The sequence below is a fragment of the Linepithema humile genome, chromosome 2 (genome assembly GCF_040581485.1).
Source record: "Linepithema humile isolate Giens D197 chromosome 2, Lhum_UNIL_v1.0, whole genome shotgun sequence".
Classification (NCBI taxonomy): Eukaryota; Metazoa; Arthropoda; class Insecta; order Hymenoptera; family Formicidae; genus Linepithema; species Linepithema humile.
This window is the reverse complement of record NC_090129.1, coordinates 17430362-17455092: the sequence shown is the minus strand read 5'-3', so window position 1 is coordinate 17455092 and position 24731 is coordinate 17430362. Positions and strand designations below refer to the sequence as shown.

Below are 24731 nucleotides of genomic sequence, written 5' to 3'. Positions count from 1 at the left end.
TCGTTGTCGACAAATCGACGAACAAAGTCAAAAAACGCGTCTAATGGTACCTTCATCGCAATCGCGTAACGACATAACGATTCGTCGTGACGGAGCGATAAGAGTCACGCGAAACTAATCGCACTACCGCCCACGCGTAGAAGCAAGACTAATATACAAGGGGGGGGGGAAGGACCGGTGTCCGAACGAGAGAGAGAAGCCGTCGAAGAAGTTTATGAATGACATAATCCGCGAGCTTTGTTGTGTGTCGCGACAGTTCCATTGCTTGATTATGGCCGGAAAGAAAATACACGTCTCATTGTTCCGTGGACCGGCGTCTCCGGGAAACATGATCTGATCGTTAACGGATCGGCTTTATGATTATGTCGTTATAAGTTGACAATGAGCCGGGTTTCCACCGGGCTGTCGTCGGGGAACTTCTCAACTTGCCGGTATAATGATCGCGCGTCAAGGCTTTCTCCTCCGGCGCGTCTGGCTTCTTTGGCCCATCGATTTTTCGTTAATCAATCGTCTGATAATCATCACGATAGAATGCCTTCGTATTGAATTTGGCTTCACCTCCCCTTTCATCAAAATAGAAAAATTTAAATTGAAGGGAAGCCTAGATGTGCGCGCGAGTAATACTTTGCTCGCTCACCTTATTTGTCTAGAACTGCTTTCACAAATATTAACAGTGAAATATAAATGAATGTAAATTTTATATGTATACTGCTAGTGATTAAATCCGTCATTATTTAATCATCTTGCGAGGTAGAAAAGTTACAAAATTTGTTCCATTATTGAAAGTGGAAACCTGATTATACGCTATATACGTGTCCGAATATACATGATACGTGTCGGTGACAACAAGTGTGCGCGGGCACAATAGTTATTAATTAGCAGTGAAACTCAGCAATTTAATTATGTATGCTGCATTATCGAATATGGAATTAAACATATCCGACGGGACCGACTTGAGGCAAGTGCAATCAGCGCGGCCATATGCGGTCGTACAACCATATAATTTACGGCCAATCGCGATCGAGAAGACACCACCCAACATATAATACATAATCGCTGACATATGCGCGAGATATATACGTATTGTATCGCCGCTAAAAATCATCCGCAAGAATACGGCGCGTTGTCAAGCATGAATTATACCTGCATTTTATATCTTAATCGAACGTTTTAATTATTTTTCGGCAAGAGGTGGAACGTCCGAGTAAATTTATATTCCAGGTGGAAGGGCTACCCGAAAATCTTGCGGCATTAATAAAACTCAACAGATAAAACGTACGCTTTCAACCCTTTAATACGCATTATTTCATGCACGTGATATAAAGCTAACATCACATCGCAATAAATAACTATTCTAGTCAATTATTGCGACATTTTATCAAATTATGGTGCGTTGTATTTAGCAAAGTTAGTTTTACGTGTAATTTTACGTGTAACTGCACCATTTTTCACTGTTATTTAAAGTACAGAATGCGCTTTTATTATATTTTGCGAGCAAAATATGTGAATTATGTATTTAAATGAGAATTATGAATTTAAATTATTTGCATCATAAAAACAAATTTTTGAATATGGCAAGAAACACGTTCTACAATATTCTGAAATATTTGACGTGTTCTGCTATTTTACTCTTGATAGAGAAATTTTACGCCGTAATGTGTTAAATTATGTAGTGAATGGTAAATGTAATTTTGTCCTTCTTAATTTATAATTTAAAGTCAAAGAATACCGTAATAATTACATGAAATTTTCAACGAAAGCGAATCTTTCTTCGTTCGAGACGCAAATCGAAACGGTACACGATGATGTGGACGAGGACGACAATATTTCTCGGCATCTTCACAAGTAGATATCGCACGATAACTCACATCGTGATATTCTCGATTACCATATAGTCGAGAGGCAATATCATACATGCACTGGATTTGCAAGTAACAACGTCGTCTGACGTTGCGCGCTCGGAAATTCGAAACGGAGTAACGAATTACGTCAACGACGATTCAGATCTACCGCTACATCGTAGAAATTCACTTGAGATTAAACAAAGAATTCATATTTTCGCAGTATAATTAATAAAAATATTTTGACATCTTGTAAGGTTCTTTAGCTGTTCCTCCTAGAACGTCTATATTTAAGAGAATATTATTACAAGAGAATTTTAAGAGAATACCATTATTGTTTATTTAAGATTGTCATTATAAACAAAAAATAACAGGTTGATGAATATGTATGAAGCTAAAAATATTTATTGTATTGGAGATATTTTTTCAAAAATATTTGCGAATTTGTTTCGTGCATTGAAATAGCGGGAACGCGATGTAAAATTACCTATTCATTGGAAGATGAAAAATTGGCAAGCGATATTTTTTTTCTCTGTTAGCTTACGAATAATCGGCAACGCTAATCGATAATCTGCATTTCACGATAACGCGATTCGAGGAGAGAGATGAAGAGTAGCGTAATTTGTATAGTAATTAACCAATTCTCGAAATTAATTGGATTGGATGCTGTTGCAGGAGGAATTTATGGCAAACACGATTACATCGCGCTATAACGTGGTAATAGCGATAAACAATGATTTAAAGTAGTAATTATAGTGAACTATTTGCTCGTCGTAAATCGCCGATTCCAGAAATCGTTCATATAATTACCGTCCTGTGAGTGATATTCGTTTTCGATTGTAGCCGGGAGCGCTGGTTAATCCCCGGAGGATTTTTTCGGCTTGATTCACCGAAACTCATTGTTTCGAGTGTACAGGGTGATGCCAGCAAAAACGAGATTTGCATTCTCGCAATATACGCTAGCGAATTATTTTTTCGCGCCTCACTGCTCTAGCGCTTTTTTTTTTTTTAACAGGTATTATCGGTCCTCCATGTCGTATTTTAATCCGGTTTGTTTTTTTTATTAAATGGATGCGCGAATCTTCGTAATGCTGCGAATCTTTGTAATGAATTAATCAATCGCGTATTAAATGTTTCATACAAAGCTTGTGGTCGATTAGCGAAAATTCTCGGAGAGAATCGATGTATATTTGTATAATGCATAGATATAATATAATAATTCGATTAAACATATTTTAAGTGTTATCTGTCAAAGCAAATCTTTATTTATTACGAAAAAAGGTTGCGCGAGCAATTATTTCTGTGCAAAATAAGTGATTATTTCCACGCGCTGAATAATCATTGCGCCATAGAAAGATCAGGTATCAAATTGTGATAAAAGCACAATTTGGCTTTTTTGTTCATTGTATGATTGTTTCATTATACGTAATGTATATTTTAATTAAATTAAAATGGATTATTTTACCAAGAATAAATTCAAGTTAATTTCCATATATTCGGTAGAGCTTATCAATGTATTATAATAAATAAGAAAATTGATATTTCTTATTAAAGATTTAAAAAATGGTAACTTGAAAGAAGTGCGAGATTTTCGATTCCGTACATCGGGCTCTTATCTTCCACTTCTTATCTTCCATCCTGAGAACTCCGGGAATAATTTTCTTATCGCGAATTTACCGACGAAAAACAGGATAGGCGGCTCTCTAAACTTATCTCGGAATATTGCACCTGCGAAATGGATTCCATCGCGCCTCTAGGTGCATCACGACGGACGATGAAAAGGTGCAGTTTCGAGGGGGTGGCACGGTCGTGCAAGCGATCGTGAAGAATTCGCTTTTACGAGATTCCGCCGGAAAGTCCTGAAATCGCACGAAATGAACGCCGGGAGCGCGTCGAGCGCAGTTGGAATCTTGTAGATGCATATCAATGCAGCCGGGAATTTTCATTACGGATCGAGAGATCCGCGCGCGATCACGCTAGATTTGCGCGTTCTGCGTTCCGCTGAAAACGCACCGGATTTCCTCCGCGCGTCTTGTGCGTTAAACCATTAATGCATGCGCGGAAAATAACATTGCTCTAGATACTTTTCTTTCAAGGCGAAAGAGTATGTTTTGTGGATTATAAATAAGATCTGTTGAACTCAATTCTTTAAAAATGTTAAATTTAAATATAAATCTAAGATTACTGTCAGGCACAACTTTCGTTATTAATTGAGAAATCGTTTAGAAAAAATTATATTTTGCAGAACAATGTAATTTTACGCGTTTTTAATATCTAACGTTGCAGTGATATATTATAAAAATATTGTCAATCACTTACGCAAATTTGTTAAGGCTAAAGAAACCGATTGACTGAAGTGCAGTCTTATATTCTGCGGAAAATATAGTGCCGGAATGTCACAAAGCTTGGTATAAATGCGAAGTATGCAAATTGGCACGACAATGTTAAATGCAGAATTTCGAAAAAATTAAAAAAAATTAAGATTAATAATTCGAGAAATAAGATGGTATAAATATAAGAAATTTGGAAAGTAGTTTGTCGAAATATTTATTAACAAATTAATTCGTTCTATTTTGCATATTATATTGTGTTTGTTTTTATATTAATTTTGTTATAATCCAAGAAAATCAATTACGTTGCAAGTGATATGTCTAAATAACGATAACACAAAATGAGAAAATTACGAGAAACAATTGTTGTGCATGCAACAATCGTATTGGATTGTCAACAGGGCGATATTGTATTTTTGAATCTATTTTAAAATTCAATTAATTGAGCATATGGACTGTTTCTCGTTGCAAATAAGACTAAATATGCATAATTAAAAAATAAATATCGGTATTGTAAGCGATTGGCGTCAACTAGTAAAGTGCGCGTACGGCGCGCCCTATTTGCGATTTTATAATTGCGTAACTAATTAACAGCGCGACAAAGCAATTCACGTTACGGATGATATTCCTGAATAACAACTACGTAAAATTAGTAAGCTTAAATTGAGACTCGGAAAATAACACGCGCCGGTTGCAAACTAACGCGGAATAACGTCAAATTGCAAAACGTGCGCGCAATATCGTATTTTCGGATTTCACAGCTGCACGATTAATCGCAAATCAATTTGCGTCGCGAGCGATATTGCTGGATAAATCAGCAGTAACAGCCGGTTCTTTCTTCCCTTCATCTCGCAGCGCGGAATTTTAAAACGATCTATACGAGATTATATTAATGGCAAGGTAGGAGTTATAGCGTCCGCCGTGGAAGCATGCCTTTCAATACTGTAAACGTTCATTGCGATCACTTCATACGTGATTGAAGCCATAGGCGTAGCTTGTCATTTTTATCGTCGGAATCTCATCGCACCTCCTGAAGAATGCCGACTCGTCGCGACTGCCTGCGCCAGTGGAGCATAGTTGGTACGGAAAATCGATAGCAATCGCGATTAAATAAGCTCCCTCGGACGCGTAGAATTCTCTTTTTTTTTTCTTTACAGTGTACTCGCACATGTCGGCCACGATAATGTTACAAGCCTCTTACGCGATTCTCGCGTCGAAGAAACCCGCCGAAGAGATATATACAATTTATGGAGAAATGTATAATGATTAAGCAATACATAATTTTAATGAAAACGTATTTAGAAATATTAAAAATACATCAAATATAAGTGTAAAAAGCATGAAAGTTATTGTTGATTAATCCATCGCGATGAAGCAATGTTTTAATATTGCACACACGAGTGTAAAAATGGATCAAAAAATCAATTTTTCTAAGACAATAATGCATTTAATTTCAATATTGTGTTATTCAAATATGTCATTATCTTCTTAGAGCGAAAATTGGGAGAGATAGGCGGCAATCCTGCAATATACCGTATATATCCACTACACGATTGCAACAATTGTGCCATTTTATTTGCCGAATATTTCTCGCGTCACGGACATAATATTAAATAAAATCGAAATCCAAATATCGCTGTTAAATATTTTTCGAGATAATATTGTCCCGGTAGGATGCGCTCCGAGTTTGCGGCCGTTGCCGTTATAGATCGAACGGAATACACTTAAATGTGTGCATTAGGGAGGACATCGAAAGAAAACATTTGCTTTGCACCCTCGCGAGTCCGGTCCAATGGGTCACAAATTTCCTGCGTAAGCATTAGGGTCTGACTGAACGATAGCGAGCCGTGAACTCGTTTTTCTCGTATTTGCGTCTATCCAGCGGCGCAAGTGAATCGGCCGACTTCTCCGACCTGCCACTATCGTCCCGTCGATAGTTGCATAAGCCATTCTCGCAGAGGAATGTTTCAATGCGCGCCAAACTTTGTCGACGCGAGAGGCAACTCCGTTATCATTGAAATATAAAAAGTTTTGTTATTGATAAAATTTGGGGCATCGAGCCAGGCAAGCGGCAGAAAAAAGATTCGGAAATTATTCAACGATGAAATATCAATTGGCAAATCTAGTATATATTTTTATCGTTTTTCTACGCTTCTAAAAAACAAAGTGTTTGTTAAATTTAAATGCAAACAGTAATGCTGAAAGATTAATGTATTTAAAGTGAAAAATTATTCTCGCGCAATGCGGATGTAGTCTTTCGAATTTTAATCAAGCTTCCTCAAAGCTTAATTTTTTAATCGTACGCATTGATATACGTTTACGGGATAATTTGATTCGCGAATTACATAGTCTTCGCCCAAATATCGAAAAAGTATGAAATGTCACCGATCGTTAAAATAAAAGAGAAAACGCTAGGCTGTGTCGTAATTAATGTGCGGTTATCGGCGTAGGTAGTTAACGAGTTTGCAAAATAACTGCAGGCAATTAAAGCGTTCCGGAAATTACTGCGAACGTATCGACAAACTTGCATAAAAATGTAGCAGCGCGTACTCTTTTTATAAATAGTACATGTCATCCTGTTAAACATAACACGTTTCTGTAGTTATAACATTTCCAATTTTTGTTCTTGTAATATTTTAATCTTTTATTCAATGAGCTGAAGATAATGAATTGAAAAGGAAAATCTATATCGTTATCATTAACGATTGTATTACGAGCGATATTATGCTACATTTTTTATATTAATCTTTTTTCTTTCTTACGATAATGGTAGAATTTTTTGCGTCTTGTGCAAAATTATACATCTCGTTTCGTAAAATATTGTAATAATATTTTGACACGAAACGCACTGAAATGGCGTACTTCTGAGGTTATTTTGAAAATTCTAATAACAAAATGTTGAGACTATAATAATTTATAAACGGAAAGCATTTAAAGTGATCAATCACGTTGCTCCAAATTTGCGCGCTCAGGCATGGAATATCGTACAGTGACGAGAATATCTTCAGATATCAATCTATTTTTATTTTTTATTGTACGTAAAATTATATCTGCATTTAAAAGCAAAATCGATACCTTTATTGCAATGCGATGCCTGAACGCGCAAATTTAGAGCAATTTAATTGTGTGTGTGTATGTGTGTCAAATGCCTGTTATTTAAAAACTTATAGCCTCGATATTTTAGTATTAGAATTTTTATCTCAAAATAATCTCAGGAATGTGCTACTTCAGTTCAGGTTTGGAACATGTATATTGTAACGATATTCTCACGCACTATTTCTCGACTTGCTTCATTTCATCGTTTTCGCGATGTTGCGCGATGTTCGTTTTACGAAATTTCCTCTTGAAGACTCTGTTTATAAATCCGGATCTATAACTAGCGATCGATACGCACGGTCGACTCGGCACGCGAATAATCGTTTCCTCGTAATCATATTTACGGGATTTACGGGATTATGGTATCGCGCTAATCAGTGGCGCGTAATTCCGCTAGAATTAGTCACCGGCGCACATTACTAGTTACTTCGCGATCGGCTTATTACAGGCGACGCAGATTATTATCCAGCATGAACGAAATCATTTCCTATCCGCTCTCGATCCAGACAAACTCGAAATCCACCTTACGCACAAGTAATTGCAAATAGCACGTTAATAAATTAGTTGTATTCTGAAACATGAACGTGCGCGTGTCACATCTTAAACGGAAAATTTCATTAACGCGCGCTTTTCTTTTCGCTGTATAAAAGCGACTCTTTAAACGAGTGTACGCGAGTAAAAATAAAATAAAGTTGAGCGTCATTTCCCTAACTCTCGCATTTGTCAGGCATTTGAGTTTATGTATTAACTTCGCCCCGGGCTGTGCGTGTGGACCGCTGCATTTCTGATCAGGGAAGAACGCATCCGCTCGCAATGATATTTCATTCAAATGGTCACAGTGAAAAGTATTGATGACTTCGGCGGACTTATCGCGTCATCTGTGCGAGCGAGCTCCGGGCGATCTGCAAACGATGGTGACTTTTCGACGTCCGCTATCAAAATTTGCAAATTGACAATGCGAGCGTTCGCGTGTGTGCGGAATATATCAAGGATTAATCGTCCATCGTGAATGTGCAAGTGAGCTTTTCATTAGATCGTGCGAAATAAATGCGCGACGCGTTCAAGAATTGTGACGGAAAATGGACGCGGGAGATTGTTGTCGGCTCGTTACGAAAGTATAAGACCGTTTTGGATCGTCGAGCAATTCGCGTCGAAAAATTTGATGGAAGTGAAATCCACTTTTCACTGTCCCAATAGACGATCGATTTTGCGGGGATTTCGTGTACGCGATTCACTTATCTTTCAATCCGAATGACTTATCTGGAACGATTATCAAGAGTGAGTCGTGCAAATTCGCCTTTACACTATCGTCATTCGTATCATAGTCTGTCGAAACGAGCAGGTGCGTCCCGTGCGGGACGTTTCTGGATTCGTACGCGCGAGTCGGATCGAGTTTCGACACGAAAACCATCGTGGCCCGATCGTGTATCCAATTACCGAGACACTGCTATGCGGAATATCTTGCGTATGAGCGTTCGACAAGACGGTATCGATAAGGCATTCGTTGTGACATCGGGCTCGAGCCGTCGACTCGGGGATATTTCGTCCCCCCGCCGTTTATATATATATATATATATATCTCTCTCTCCGACTCTTTCGCGGCCCCCGCTCGCTCGCCGCCTGATCGATGCGATTCGATTTTTACGAGTCATAACCGTTGCGCTCGAGCCGAACCGGTTTAATCTGCCGGTCGCGATCTAATTTATCTGTGGGAGTAATTGAAAGCCTTGAATTTCGGGTAGTTTCTCGGCTGCGGAATTAACGCGTCTGAAGAATAAGTTCGAAGGTGACTTGATTTAGATCCGGAGAGTATTAAATTCGGGCAATTTCACTTGGAACGTTAAGAAAGTTGCTTTACCGAGAAAGAGTTGACGGTAGTTTTTGTGAAAAATATTCTATTCTGTTCGATAATTAATTAAACAGTGTAATTTAAGTCGTAAAGTGATACGTAAGGTAATTAAATAAGCGCAGCGTGATATACGAGGCAATATTACGGGTTATGAAAAAATCAATTGCTTCTTCTCTTTGCAATTTTCACTTTATAGTCTTTTACTATCGGGCTGTAAATAGTACTTGTATACATTTATACGGTTATAAATTTTTAACATGACACATCGTTATTTTGCCGTTCCAGCGAACGAGATTCTAAAAGATGCAGCATTTTTGGGATGGCGCGCGCGGAGTCGCGCGCGAAAAGTCTTAAACGCGACTTAAGATCGCGCGCGAGGAGAGGAAGAAAAGTATCGGCGTCGTATCGTTTCCCGGCCACAGCCGGCCAGATAGGTTCATACCAGCGCAATATTACGCCTGTTACAGCGATACGATAGTGGCCGTTGATCGTGCGGCTCTCGAAGTGGCTATGCAAATTAACACGGGCTCTATCGAGCGAGATTGCCCGGAGAGAGCCCCGGCGAAAGAGAGCAAAGGATAGATACGGAGGTCGGAAGGAGAGGAAAGGAGACGGGGATGGAGTAATGTACGGGAGAGAAGGAAGAACGGAGAGGGAAGAGCCGCAGGGCAGAGGATTCGGGCGAGCACCGGAGAGAAAGAGAGAGAGAGTGAACGAGGATAAAAAAGGCAGAAGAGGAGCGTTGACCGAAGGTCGTAGAAAAGAATGATGACGAATGAACGGGTGAGTTAATTTTACCTCATTTACGTGGATTCTTTGGAAATTTGGATCGACAATAAGTCTCATTGAGCGGCATAAAATTGAAATTATTGCTGTATTACGCAAATTTCCATAATTTTCTTGTTTATTAAAGGTTATTCCAACCTAATACGGTGTAGAGCATTGGATATATGTTGAAAAGGAACTTTGTACAATGACTCTAAGGTTAGTTTAACGCGAACGTACGTACAATGTGATTCAATGAAGCTCCGCGTGAGTCTCTGCGTGGCTGAAAAACTGTTTTTCGGAAACCGCACTTGCAGTTGTCTGCTGCTACCTCGGTGTCAGAGACGGCGTTATCAAATTGTTTACAATTAGTTGTGCGTCCCGCGACTCTTACAATTGCGCAAAATACAATGCGGGAGTGAGATATCATACAATAGTATGATTAAATCGGTATTTTTTAATTAAAAACGAGAATTACAAACGTGAGATTTGTTTAACATTAACAACGATTGGAAATTACGCACTGCGCTGACTTTAATAAAGGTTGAAATAAACGATCTTATAATCCTCAAAAAACGGTCATATTTATATGATTTACTTATTATTTACATTTTACTTTCTCTACATTTTGTACCGACTGCATAATACGTGTCCGTAAATTTTTCTATCCGTTTCCGTAACTTTTTCTCGCGTACATATCGTGAAAGGCGCCGTGACGGAGTCATCAAAGTTCCCGGCTTGCAAGCAAATTGCAAATACTTGTAAAAAGTAAAATTTCGCGTCGATTCGTGCGAAAAAGGGGGAAAAAAACACGCAACATTTGTGTCGCAACAAACGATTGCGCGTGTAGACGAAAGCTTCGTGCATGTGCGCGAGCGCAAAAAGCGTTATCGAGAAAGTTGCTCGCGAAACGACGCTCGCGATGCGACGCGTGGATCGGGTGTTTCTAAGCACACGACTCGGAGATCGCCGATATCTTTTTTCAGCCGGCTCGCTCTGCCGCTCGACAAGAAGTCGCAGGGCGAAGTTGGAAAAATGATCATGACCCGAGTTCATTTGTCTCCGCCGCGAACATCGCTCGGCGCGACCGCAAAAAGCAACGGTGCGCGACGCGCGATCGATTCGCACGCGCGCATGTGGAGGCCGCGATCTATATTCGCGACGCGCGCAAAAAGCGCGCTGAATTATTGCCGAAGTTCTCCCGTACGGAACAGAGCGGAGAGAGAGAGAGAGAGAGAGAGGGGGAGGGGGGGGAGAAAGAGAGCGAGCGGGACGGCGTCCGCCGTCGATTGCAGGGGTTATTTCCGAATGTATATTATAGATATTATCAATTCAATGCACTGCTGTGGTTTCTAGTGAATTAGTTGAGAGATCATGGGCTCTGTGTGCAATATTAAATCGGTGTGCTATGATCGTCATATGAAACATTGCATGCAATATGGAACAGAATGACATTTTGTTGAATTTTGCGATAGCACCGCAAAATCTTCCCTCTATTTTACAATTGAAATTTTGATGTCACGCGCATGCATTTCTCGCGATAAATGTCATTTAATTCTATATTGGTTCGGCATCATTTTCATCAGAATTAGTAATCGCTAATAGGTATTAATACACGCGCCATACATTTCATGGGTCAACTTTGCGCTAAGCATCATAGCGCGCTGCTAAATCAATATTATCAACTAAATCGATGACACGATAGAAATTAATTACGCGCGGATTTCTTAGTTTCACAATCCGCGACATGAAATTTTCACGCGGCAGGTACGGCGAGTAGTAGAGTTACAATGAAATTGACGCCAAAAGAATTCCTCGGAAACTATATTCCGCGCGCCATAATTCGACGATTTAACGAGCTGTGCTTCATCAAATTTTCCGCTCGCGCAAACGGCTCAAGTACGAAAAATTCTGACCTTATTCCGAGCTGCATTTGTTTCGGTCGCTTCGTAGGAAGAAAAAGAGGAACGTAAGGAAGGGGAGAAGGAGAAAGAGAAAAAATATGTGTATCCAGGGGAATAAAAGCGTAAAAAGAGGAGAGTGCGCTTGCTGAAGTGAAATGGAGAAGATGTACACCGAGAGAGCGGTTGGTTCTAGAGAGTTCGTCGATTTACTACTCGAAGATAGACAGTTTACGTGAAGTCTGAACGCGAAATGATTTCAGAGCGACGGATGCGGCGAGTGTTCACTTTCCTCCGTCCTCTTTTTTTCCTTCACTCTATTTCAAAGTGCCATTCTTCTCTTTCTCCTCTTTTTCGACAATCGAATAAAAAGGTTTAACGCGGATGTATTTTATAAAGAAGCTAAGTTCAGAGGGCAACTTGAAAGTTTACCAGGTCCGACTCTGATACGCATTTTAATACGAGTTTTCTATTCGCGTTTTTTTTTCGTTCTTTTTCCCCTCTGCCTCCGTTTTTCTCCTTTACTTATCCTTCTTCTTGTTCTTAGTTTATTAACTAGCGCCGTGAATCTGGCGGCGGTGCCAGAAATATGACGATGCGTCGTAGCAGGTTGCCGCAAAAACGCGCCTGAAACGAAGTCCGTGTAGAGAGAAGACGTTATGTGACATCCGCGCAGAAAGTGTTATTTACGGGAGAAGCGTTTCCAGGGAGCGAAACGCGAGGTGGTGAGTTAACGTCGTCCGAGGAAAAACAAACATTTTAATGCGCCACCCACCGTAATGCAGTCGCCGTTGCACACGGCGGAGTGCATCTTTGCGTTGAAAAAAGAAAGATGGCCGTGTGCGATCTCTCCGTGCGCTCCAATTAAACCTTTCAAAAAATCAGGTTTTTAACCGTCGGTTTATTGAGAAAATAATTAAATTATTTTGGAAGTTATTGCTACGTGTTGTACTTTTTGTGGGTATTTTTTTAAGATATTTTTGGACGTGCCGATAATATATTTTACTTTCTAGCTATCAAGATTTAGACTTGTGCTTAAAAAAAAGGAAGAAATTTAAATGTAGAGGGTTTTTGCAAGTTTTTGATGTAAGTCTATGCTCCAGAATCTACTCTACATTCTTATAATTTTAACAAGTTTTATTTTTCTTCTCTGTATAAATATAACCGTAAATTCTCCTAGAAAAATATTAAACGTTGAACAGATCTCATCGGTTAATTACACACATATACACACACACACACACACACACACACGAGCGATCCGAGAAATCAGGCCAGCAGAAGCAACTTCTGGCTTACGGCTGCCGGAAGTCGCCGCACACGATAATAAATTAATTAAGCTGGCGTCCCGAAATTTCCAAAAGCGTCACGCGAGATCCGAGTTTCCCGACTTAAGTAAAGCATAAATTCCCGGCGGCTCCGCGCCGCGGTACGGAAAAATGGAGACGCGCAGACTGGCGAGAAAAATGGAAACGAGGTTTCGTATACAATACTCGGCGGCGTCGTAAAACATTCGCGGCGGTTATAATTTCGAACAGTTACCTGGCAGAGCGTACGAGCGGCAAGCAACTATCCATTACCGTCGTGTACACACGTGTACAAACATTCGTACGCGCGCGCGCGCGTGCGCGCGCGCAAGCATCTCGCAAATTTCGTCCTATAATTATCTCGCAGCGTTCTGTTAGTAAAAAAAATTATTCTCAACAACTGTTTCTAAGCAGACTTCCCCCTTCCTGAAAATTCTTCTACCTTTTATCTCTCAAGTTCCAACGTTCTCTTTCGTCGATGCCTCGCAAAGAATTGCAATCAAACTGGCAGAGCGCGGCAATTAGCCATTCCGTCGGGTCTCTAAAACGCATAGCTCTCCGTCGTCCCCTTTTTGTTCTCCCGAACTCGCATAATTAAGGCGCATAATTTCTGGAACCGTTAAGAAATTTCGTGGACCCGTCTAAACTCCCCTTTCGCGCCAACATTCTTTTCTTGAGTTTATCAGTACGTGATCGTGGAGGAATAGTTGTGAGGAGGACAAGTTTTACATTTTTGAGATAAAACTTTCTGTTTTCACAAACGCGCGTAAATGTTAACGTGTACGTCGGTTTTTTTTTTTATTTCACATACAATTCGATCAAGTTTTCAATACCGTTTTCGAAATCCGCTTCTTAGTTTCGTTCTTACACGCATTACTCCAATTTTGCAATGTTATTGTTAGTTTAATAGCGTTAAATCCGTAGCATCTTGTAAAATATAACCGGGCGAGAGGCGTTGGTTCGGCAGAGCCCTCGAGATAGATGGTACGCTCGCAGCATAATTTCAGTTGCAAAAACAAAGGGAGTTAAGCAGGAATATATATGGCGGACGATAATTAACGTAATCTGTTTCCATTGGACGCGGTGGAACGACGGCTGGCATTCACGACGGGAATATCCAGTTGTAAACTCGAATCCGCGAACGTGAATAAATGTTTTCGGCGGTGGGAGTGGAGCTGTAATTAAATTATAAATTGCGAGCAATTTTATACTAATTACCGGAGGTACACATTAACAGAGCCATTAAGTCTCCTCGCACAGACATCCGCGATTCGCCCGGACTTTCTTGTTACGCGAATACGCTTACACGGAGGTGTATTGCACATGACAATAACATATTCTTAACCGGCAACAAGATACGAAAACTGTAATTGGCGAGAAAACACTTATCTGTTCGCGAAAATTTTAACACATTATAACACATTAACGTTAATTTGCCGGGAAAATACACGGCAACTCGCACAATTGCAGTCAATTTTAAGGAAACTATGCAGTTTTTTTTTCTTGTTTCCGAGCGCAACATTAATTCTTGCAAATGAGAAAGTAACGTTATCCTACGCATAATTAATGTACTTTAATTAATAAACTCACTATATATTGCAAATGAAGATAAAGTACGTTTATCCGTATCTCAACGGATAAAATTATAGCCATGTCACGAACAATGGCCGAAATAAATTCTCCTTAATTATTCACGATTAAAATTAGCTAAGCTAAAACGATTATGATTGAATTCACAGATGATGAATCTCTCCACTCGATCGGTATAAAAATATCTGTAATCCTATCAAAGATTGAATTGGCCTTGCTGAAAATCGGGAATCTTGCCAAATCCTCTTTGCTTGTTTTTTTTCCCTATTTCCTTGCGCTTATTAGAAAGCTCTCCTCCCGCTCTTTTTTTTTTTTTCTCCACAACTCTGCGGGCAGATATAATGTGGCCCATAAGTTGACCAATCGTGTACTCCTTGAGCGGCTTATCCAGCAGGCGCTCTCCCGCAAGGATAATAGGAGCACGACGACCAATCAGAGGGGCGAGTGTTTGGCTTTATGGCTCGACGTCGCACGCTCGGAACGAACGTGAGCGATCGATCGGAAAACAATCCGGCTTACGCGACTTTCGCGCGATTCCTACCTCTTCCGGTTAAGCGCCAAGGTTTTTCTCCGAATGCGCCGAGAAGGATATTCATAAAAAACTTTCCGGAACACCGACACTATCACGAAAACTTTTAAGAATCTGAGAGATCAGAATTTATTTAAATACGCAACTCTCTCTGCGATCCGGTTTTAATCTTAATTCTTAGATTTTTTTAGAAATCAAATCGTATAGATTGCCGTAAATGTAAAGATTTTTACTTTCCAATTGTTCGTACTTAGAAATTTTTTAAGCTAAAGATGCACAGAATTTTGATTTCAGAGAATAAAAGTTGGAAATGTCAGGAGAAATGTGTTATAGAATAGAAGAATTCTCTTACCCGGATATTACTACTTTCCGTGGTGTTTTTCAACTCATTATTTGCGCGCGACATTTGTACATGCATATATGAACACGCACTTAAGCGTAGGTTTGCGTATAGCGATTATTTCCAACCTCATTATAACGTACATTAGCAAAAAATGTCGACTGCAGAACACTCTCGCGACATTACCTAAAATAATTTCGCAAGCCGCGCTGCGTGTCCTCGAAAGTGCCGCTAAATTCATAAACGCGCACCTGGCCTATCATTATCGTCTTAACCAGCTTATCGCGCGGCGTATAATTATGCGGACTATTACATCCCACTCGCTCGTTTGAGAATGCGCGAGCGGCGCATTTTTGCGAGTAATAAATTTCGTCATGGTTGATTGTTCGTCGGCGCGCACAGTGCGCGATGCAAAATTGTCGCAGGGGGAGCATCTCGTTCCGGGCAATTTTGTCTACTCAAATAAGATCGCCGCGCATCCGATAAACCTGTTTGAAAGACCCGCATCGTTACACCGCCGGGGATCTCGCAGAGACACAAATTTCGAATCTAACCAACGCGCTGTTTACAGTTAATCCATACTATTTTAGAAGCAGTCGTGCAAAACGGGTTGAATGTAATAATGTTGCATACGAGTGTTTTAACATAGTTATTGGCGAAACTGTTTCAATCAACTTTATCGAATTAAGTAACATTTGATTGATTCGCAACAATGTATTTTGAGTGATTCTCCAATCAGGGGATATATATCGTATTTGTGCAAAAATAAATAGCTGTACTTGAAAAAAATGTCCAGATTTTATTCTGCGCGCAAATATCGTGAACAAATGCGGTTGTGTTGGACAAATATAAATCTAATTGAAACTACAGCTATATGTAATTAGTTTCGATCGCGACATTTTCGTTGAAACTGTTGCAAGAGTCTGATGGAATAGTACGAAATATTTCAGAACCGTTGTGTTTCGGTTTTACAAAGTACATTATTAGACGTCGAGAACAATTGACGGGATCGCTCAATTGCTCAATCCGCTGGCATCTCTTTTCGGTTACCCGCGTCTCGCTGCGAATTCGAAAAATCGACGATACGCCATAATAATTCACAATGGAACTCGTTCTCTAATGACGTTGATGCGCTTTAACGACACCGACGCAGCGACACCGCACCGCGAACGAGTTCGCGCGACGCGTTATCCACAACAAGTTTATACATTCGAATTGCAACTGATAGGGAAACAAGTTACAGCGGATTGCCAATTGGATCGCAGTTAGCATCAGAGCGGATAGTTTATTCGCGGGCCGCGGATAATGTTGTCGGCGCTTGTGTTCAAGCATATCATAAACATATATGCATCCGCGTATGCATTCGCATGTATGCTCGCGAAACACGCGAGCGCCATTTGGCGCGCACGTTAATTCAATCAAATCAACCGACGACGCGCACTCGAAAAAGCCGGCGTTGCAAATAAATCATTCAAACGTGGCTCGATGTCCCGCATTACGCAAAAAAGAATCGACACGGAGGGATCGATTGTTTCGCGACCGACGCTATATTTTTTTGCAATAGATTTCCAATTATTTTAATCGCGCGCGCGCGCGCGCGCGATCGTCGCTTCTCCAATTTTATTGGAATTGTTTCCTCTCTTTTAAATATTTTTTTTTGTTCGCACTGACGCTGCATGGAAATACGAATTGTTGTAACGAGAGTTGACGAGCTTCTGTATGTTCTTTATTGAGTTACTTATCGATTAAATTGACGCCACATTACGACGAAAGGTGAGAATCAAAGAATTTATTTTGAGAAACTCCTAATTAAGTTCGCAAGTATAAACAGATAACAAGCTTTTATAAATTTTTGTATAGATTCTTACAAGTTAATTGTGAACGTTAATTTTAATGTCAACAAATAATAATTTTTGCGGGAGAAGAATTAATCACACATTTATTAAAGAATTTGCTATTAAAATTAAACGTAAAATAGAACATCAGAATAATTATTAAAGATTGAGTAACGGAAAAATTTAGTATCGTTATTTTAGATCTATTTGTGGTAATTTAGAATCAATTCTAGCTTCGCATCGCTTTACATCAAAATATTTATCACGGGAAGATTTCAAGATACTTTTCGTGTATTGTGTGTATTGTATTCGAAAGATGTGAGGATGTCCTGCGCAGCTCGCTTTTGTTGTTTATGCGTCGCAGTTCATAAGCTCCAGAATTTTGAAAGTTGGTTGTTACAATCTTTTAGGCTTTGCGGCAGAATGGCCGAGCGGACTCGGGTCTAAATGGACTTTAACGAGCAAAGGATATCGAGAAAGGTGGAGAATGCGCGAGAAAGATGCGTCTCGGAGTGTTTAAATACTCGAGATACTCGCGCGGCTGCTATCATTTCGTTTCTGTCGGGAAGCGCTACGCTCCTTTTCTTTCATCCTGCGAACAATATCTCGCCTCTAGTCGTTCCTCGGGGCTCCCCTCGGCCCTAAACTCCTCCCTCCCTCCCAACCTCTCTTGTCCGCGATCGCCACTTCTATACGCGGCTCCCTAATAAAGATCCATTTCTCAACATTACGACAGGCCGATAAGCAAGGCCACAATTTCAATTACGGCGTTAAGCCTGGCGAGATCGCCGGACCGTAAAAACTGCAAGAGCCAGATACTAAGCAAGTAAAAATCGACGATACGTCTCGCGGGCTTGCCCCCTCGCTCCCCCTTCCTCATCGTCCCTCTCTCTCGCGTTCGCATCCCGCGCCTCACGGCCCAGGCATTTTCTCGCATCTCTTCGTCGTCCTCGTCGCTCGGAATGACGGGGAGGGAGAGAGGCGACGGGCGGGGGCGGGGAAACGTGCAGTCGAGGTTTGACTCGTTAATATATCAGATTATGCTGGAACAGCAAGTCTAATTTATACCACAGTAAACTGCGGACTGCACCTCGGGCCTCACCGCCGCCTGTCATTTTTAATACGTCCTTAAAGCGTCGCGTCTCTTAAAAGATTTCTCCTCACTTCAGTCGAGAGTCGTTCGTCCCTCCTGCCTTTATTTCTCTCTCTCTTTCTTGATATTCCGTTCGATTTGCGCCAGCATGCGATGCCGTTTCCCGTAGAAATCTTTCTGCGCTCCTTTTGCGCAATTTTTAAGCTAAGTGTGATAATGCGCTTAGCCATAACGAAAAACCAGGCGGTATCTTCGCATTACAGTCTTTACGTTGTCTTCTTGTTATTGCTCTTATATTTCATTAATAAGCTTTTCTTTGTAGATCACGATTTAAGAATTACGAAATCTTATATTTGTGAGTAAATTAGTCTTAATATTCTCTTTTGAAACTTGTATAATTTAATTACTTTATTTTTCTATGTATAAAGTTGCCCATTCGGCTTAATTAAAGTTTTTATAAAAATATACAATTCAATGTTTGTTAAATTATTGTTTATGTAACTAATTCGTTAAAAATTTTTCCGAATAACGCTTTCCGCGCCGCTAAATATCCGAGCATCCCGTGCGAAGAATGCGCTTGTTTCTCGCTAGCCCCGCTATTTTTATAGCGCAATCTTCTGCGGCGCGTAGTCCAGCGAACACCCTTAGCGTCATATTGCATTCCGAGGAAACACCTGTCACGAATAAATGCAGACGGCGCTGAGGAAGACGTAACTCAGCGGACGGCGGATATGTTTTGAAATACGGGCTAGGGTCATAAAAGTGATATCTAATTATCTTGATTATGAATGAGAGAAATGATGATTTTTATCCGCACAAAGGCCACGTAATTATCCGGGGCTTGTAAACAGATTACAAGTCGGGGGCGAGGAAATTTATTCTCAGACTTCTCTAGCCTATCGTCGCGCCCCGTTCGAAGCACCGTCGATGAATGGTGATGAAGATTGCGTAAAAGCGTGACGCTCGCTGCAGTAATGAGAAAGAAGCCGCCTCATTATGATTTATTTGTCGCGGTCAATTAGAGCGCTGCCGGACCTTCTTGCTCCCGCCTTCCGTTTCTCTCGCACGCCGGGCCGCAGCTCTGATGAGGAAGGCGATGAAGGAATTACGTGGACTCTCGTAAAACAGCTTAACGGTTTTTCCAGAGCGGCAAGGAAAAAAGGCGAGCGGGGGAAAAGAGTATCGAGTGCGAGTTAAGTGGCTAAAAAAATTGTTGGACGCCTGAAAGAGACGCGTTTTTTCCGATTTGTCGAGTTGATCGTTACAAGAACTACGCTGCTCTTTCTTAATTTCGGTTACTGTCCTTTGAGATATATATATCTAGCGTAACAAAAGTTAAGTATCAAATGGAACAAAAGCGATATATTATCAAATACATACATGAGAAACAATATGTATTCCCAAAAAAATTGAGAAAGATATTTTGTAATTTATAATTGCTTATATATATATTTCTTTTTCTTTCTTACAGTTCTTTGCTGTTCTTTGCTGTTCCAATTTAATATAATACGTTTATGACACCTTAACATTCTGAAAGGAAAATATATACGCCGCATAAAATGTACCTTACTTTGTAAGCCATATTACAAAACGCCGGGGCTTTATTTATTGTGCTTGAGTAATCAAGACTACTCGTACTTATGATTCGCAAAAATCTTCGTTTTCAATGCATCATCGCCGGCAATTAATTATGCGCGATCCGTCATTATAAACGATTGCGGGGTGTGCGTGAGCGCGCGCGTGTGTGTGCACACGCTTCGGTGTGATTGCACGGTCGATTTATAACGCTCCATATTTGCGGCCGTGATTAAACATTGTTGCGAGGTGATTACCCAGAAACGACGACTCTCAGCCCGAAGAAGACGGCCTTGGTCGATAAATCCTCGGCGAGAGCTCGATTTCTCGCGCCCGATCATGCCGCCGCCATCGCCGCCGCTGGAGTTAACTCGCGAGAGAGGCATCTTAAGCGCGATTAAATCGCCGTGAAAAAGTGGCGCTGTGTGTAGGCCCGATAATTTACTAAAGAATAATTATTGTCTATTCACAGCGCGCTTGAAGGAAGGGCAACTCGCGGCGCGGCGGCTCGCCTCTCTCGCTCCCGGATCATCAGGTAGACCTTGTCCCTAATTATAAATCTCATTAATGGAGATTGATTTCAAATTCAACGTCTGTAATAAGCGTCGATTCATGGCGCGGCGCGTAATCACGCGCCCCCGCCCTGCTATTAATTCCTGTTAGAGGTCGTTACCAGAAGCGTTTCCTGTCTTGTCGCCAATCGTAATTACTTAATCGCGCAATATCGGTTGGTCGCCGAGATGTCAATAAGCCATTCGCGGTTATTTCCATAATATCATTTATGCATACCGCCGTCGGATTTCCCTCGATTCGCGCGCATTTTTCATTCATATATATTTGTTATGAAATTTTAACAATGCTGAGAACGGATTATCGCTATTGCTTTTTAATGCCCATATTTTACAATTTTAATGATGTACTTTCGCGATGAAAAAATTTCAAAGACGAAAAATTTTAATATTTTTGAAAAATTCTGTGCTGCTTTGATAGTCGAAATTAATATTGAGCGTGAATAAAAATTTAGCGGAATATCTATGCAATTCGCATTAAATGAAAAGTATTAATGATCTTTGGATTTCTATCTTTTCGCATATGGCTCTTAGTTTCCTGTTGCAGTTTTTCAACTCGGTATATTTATTTGTTTCAATATATTCTTTATAACGGTGGTGATATTATTTAATACACCGTTCGTATCTAACCAAATCATTTGTTGCGTATAGTCGCAGCAAGAATATAATTATAATTATCGCTTCATCAGGGCATTCCATGAAGGCACTTTATTACGGCCCTGCTAAATGACAAAATTAGAAGGCGGTAGAAGAAGACATGCACACGGACGACCTAAACGCTATTTAATACCAACGATCGACGGGCTTAATTAAATCAAATAAAGAGGGTGTACATTTTTAACTTTCTCACAGACAAGTGATACGGCTAAAAATGCAATAACGTTACCAAAAGTTACATAAAGCCCATTAGACTTATCGAAATAATTTCCCTTCACTTAATATTCATACAAATTTAACTCACCGCTTTACTCGAGATTGCACAGAAGAACAGTCGGTAATTTAAATTTTTTTCGACTGAAAGTGTTTACAGTAGAAAGTGCTGGCAGAAGGCAAACAATTCTCATCTCCCGAAGATTTTAGTTCTAATTATACTTATATATTGTGAAAGTATAAAAAACGAAAATGACGTTTGCATAAGTACATGCGCAAAAATGAAAAATAAATCTGGAAACTTTACAAATTTTTTATCCAATAAAAATATCGCTAGGATTGTGCATGATGTATTTGAACGATTAAAAGTTTTTTTTTTTAATAATAACGTTAAAAATTTTTTGAATGTGTTGATTAACTTTATACAAAATTCACTGTCGGGATTTATTTAACTAAAAATGTATTTAAATAAAATTTATGAACAAACAACACTACCGATTTTATGAAAACAATTAAATTGTATAATTGCAATATATTATTATTGAACTATTATATATTTTATACATAATCTTAGTGACATTCTTTTTGTGAGATATACAATTTTTAATGGATATTAAATTTTTCAATTAATTATTAATATTGAAAAAAAAAACGAGATGGATACTCAGAAAATCTGTTAAGGAACATAAAATTAAGTTTTGTTAAATCGATCTTTTATCTGTGTTTTTTGTAACATTGCTCTCGCGCTAACTTGTCTTTTTAAAAATAATTTTATTAATTCTAAAGTAGTTTTTTTATATAATTACGTTATTAAAAAATTTATACAAATTACTAATTATTAAGAGGGATAGATACGTATGTTTTCTACTTTAAAAGAGGCATTTTGACTACCTTTGAGGCCTCTTTGAGGCGACGTTTGCGTTTGACAGCTGTTTGACAGCTTGTATCTTTGTTATTATACAAAAAGCAGAAGTATTTTAAAGAAAGTAAAAATGTGTAAAGTATTATATAACGGGAAAAAATAACGCGCGCTTGTGTGACCTAGTTTATTCTAAAATAACGTTTTAGGAATAGTTTTTAAATTATTCCAGCAAGTTAAATCGAAAGCTATTCTTATTTATGTTGAAAACGTTTGTATTACACGTTATTTGTTTTAATTGACAGTTATTTATGTGAGATTCAGCACGCGGATCGGATAAATATTATTTTTAGAAAGATTAATCAATGCTAATTGTAAGATTCATGCTTAAAAACAGGAGAGAAAACAAAAAGGATGTAGAACAAATATGTGAAGTCGTCTAGCAGACTGGATTAATTCAAACATTTGCGACGGGATCGTCGTCGACGGCCGATTCCATCTCCCGACGTATCTATATCCTAATTTTCTTCCTACGTTCACGTGGTGTGTAGCGTAAGGGCCGTGGGCCGTTTGCCTACGCGGAACGAAGGGCGCGGTCCTCGGAGAGAAGAACGAGAATAAAAAGATTATCATAGGGTATCGTATAGGGTGCATTAGAAATACTTCTTTCGATTGCAATTTTTTCTTTAATATAAAGTTAAATTTATTTTGATAGAAATTTGATTAAACGTCATTAATTGCAACTTTGCAAACTTTTGAATATCTAAAGTACAATAATTAAATACAATTTCTGCTAAAACCAAGTGTAGTTAAAAGTGAATGAAGAGTTGGGCAGCTACACTTTTAATGTACTTTAAATATTAATTAATCGAAAGTTCTTATTTATTTAATATTGAGCAACTTTATATATACATAACATAAAATTTTTACTTTAAGTTATAACGATTGTAAATATAAATCTAGCAAAATACCTTTCACTATACAAAAATCTCATTTTTTTTATTATAACTGTAGGAGCGTATTTTTCCATCGATTTCAATAAATGTCTATATATTTTGTGTGTTTGTGTGTTTTGATCGATGATAAGCAGATTATCAAACAAATCGCGAACGAGAGCAGAAGTCTGGAAAGTCATCGCGAATAAACGTATTCGTATCTATATCGCAAATATTCATTGCATTAACTAATCGTTTCTTTTTCAATTAAATACTGTTGCAAAACGCTTTTAAATTATATTTGCAATCGATTCACATCCTCTATCGACCTTACACAACCACTGAATATGATTATATGTATAAAGTAATATTATGATTACAATGTTCAAAGCAATGCTGAACTAGCTATAAATCGCACAGTTAGAACACTTATAAAAAAATGTTTGAAAAACACTATACATAAATTATAGTGTTAATCCTAATTCGATCAAATTTCAATTTCCAATTTAATGACTCACATGAGCAAAATATCTTACATTGTACACTAAGTAATTAGGATTGATCAACTGACAAAGTTTAGTTACACATTTGCATCTTGGTAAATTGGTAAACTTAGCTGAATTCATCAATATCTATTAGATGTGACGAAAGATCTATCACAGTTTCTTTGAGGGAACCTGCGAGGAAAGTGTGCGATCTTTGGCACACCCAGTATACATGTTTGTAAACCGTAATTGGACGCGGACGAGATCGTGCGTTGAAATTCCCGGCCGCGTAGGCGTCCTCAGGGACCTATTAGTGTCCGATTAGAACCGGAGAAGAGGGAAAAGGGAGTACGATGAAAGTCCGAGGGGGTCAGTTGGCGGATTCCTCTTCGAAACGTTCTCTCTCGCATCGAGATAAGGTGGAATCGAGTTTTCTCTTCGTGGAAAGTATCGCTAGACCCGCCGAACCAAACCATTTCCGCGAACAGAGATGGCTTCGATCTTAACGCATAGCCATTCATTTCGTGCGCAGATAAGTCGTAATGCGAGCAGATAAGCCGCATTGCGGTCGCGCCGAGACGTTAACTCTTCCACCGTGCGATTATCTCGAATCCTCAGAAATACTTGATAGCAAAATTAACTCGAGATTACGTTGCTCGAGGGAAAAAGCGCGAATTGAGAAACGCGACAAATTTTTCGCAAATCCGCAACAAGAGAAATCACGCTCACTCGTGAATGTCCGCGAAGCGTAAGAAAAAGCAGGCTGTTCGTCCGCTCGGAGGATGCGCTGCGGTGTTATCCCGCGGTTCGCTTAAAAGTTTAAATTAACCCAGTACGGTAGTCAATTCGATATACTTGCATCCGTGCTATCACGCCTAATGATTCGCCGTATCGAGATTGCCAAATGTTCCTCCGATACAGTCGTTAATAATACAGAAGTTTTCTTAATCTCGTTCGTGTCC

The 24731-nt window shown here is 39.5% G+C and overlaps 1 protein-coding gene and 1 long non-coding RNA gene across 3 annotated transcripts in view; one reads left to right on the top strand and one right to left on the bottom strand.

The window, feature by feature from the left end:
• The window catches only part of LOC105679022 (uncharacterized), a 148503-nt gene that overhangs the window by 55287 nt on the left and 68485 nt on the right, over positions 1 to 24731 (top strand). For both annotated transcript variants that reach the window (XR_001101783.2, XR_001101784.2), the window contains exon 2: positions 9402 to 9899. This is a non-coding gene — a long non-coding RNA (uncharacterized lncRNA). The remainder of the gene's footprint in view (positions 1 to 9401; positions 9900 to 24731) is intronic.
• Positions 1 to 24731, bottom strand: part of LOC105679013 (latrophilin Cirl-like) — a 452907-nt gene that overhangs the window by 402954 nt on the left and 25222 nt on the right. The gene's annotated exons all lie outside the window — the stretch shown is intronic.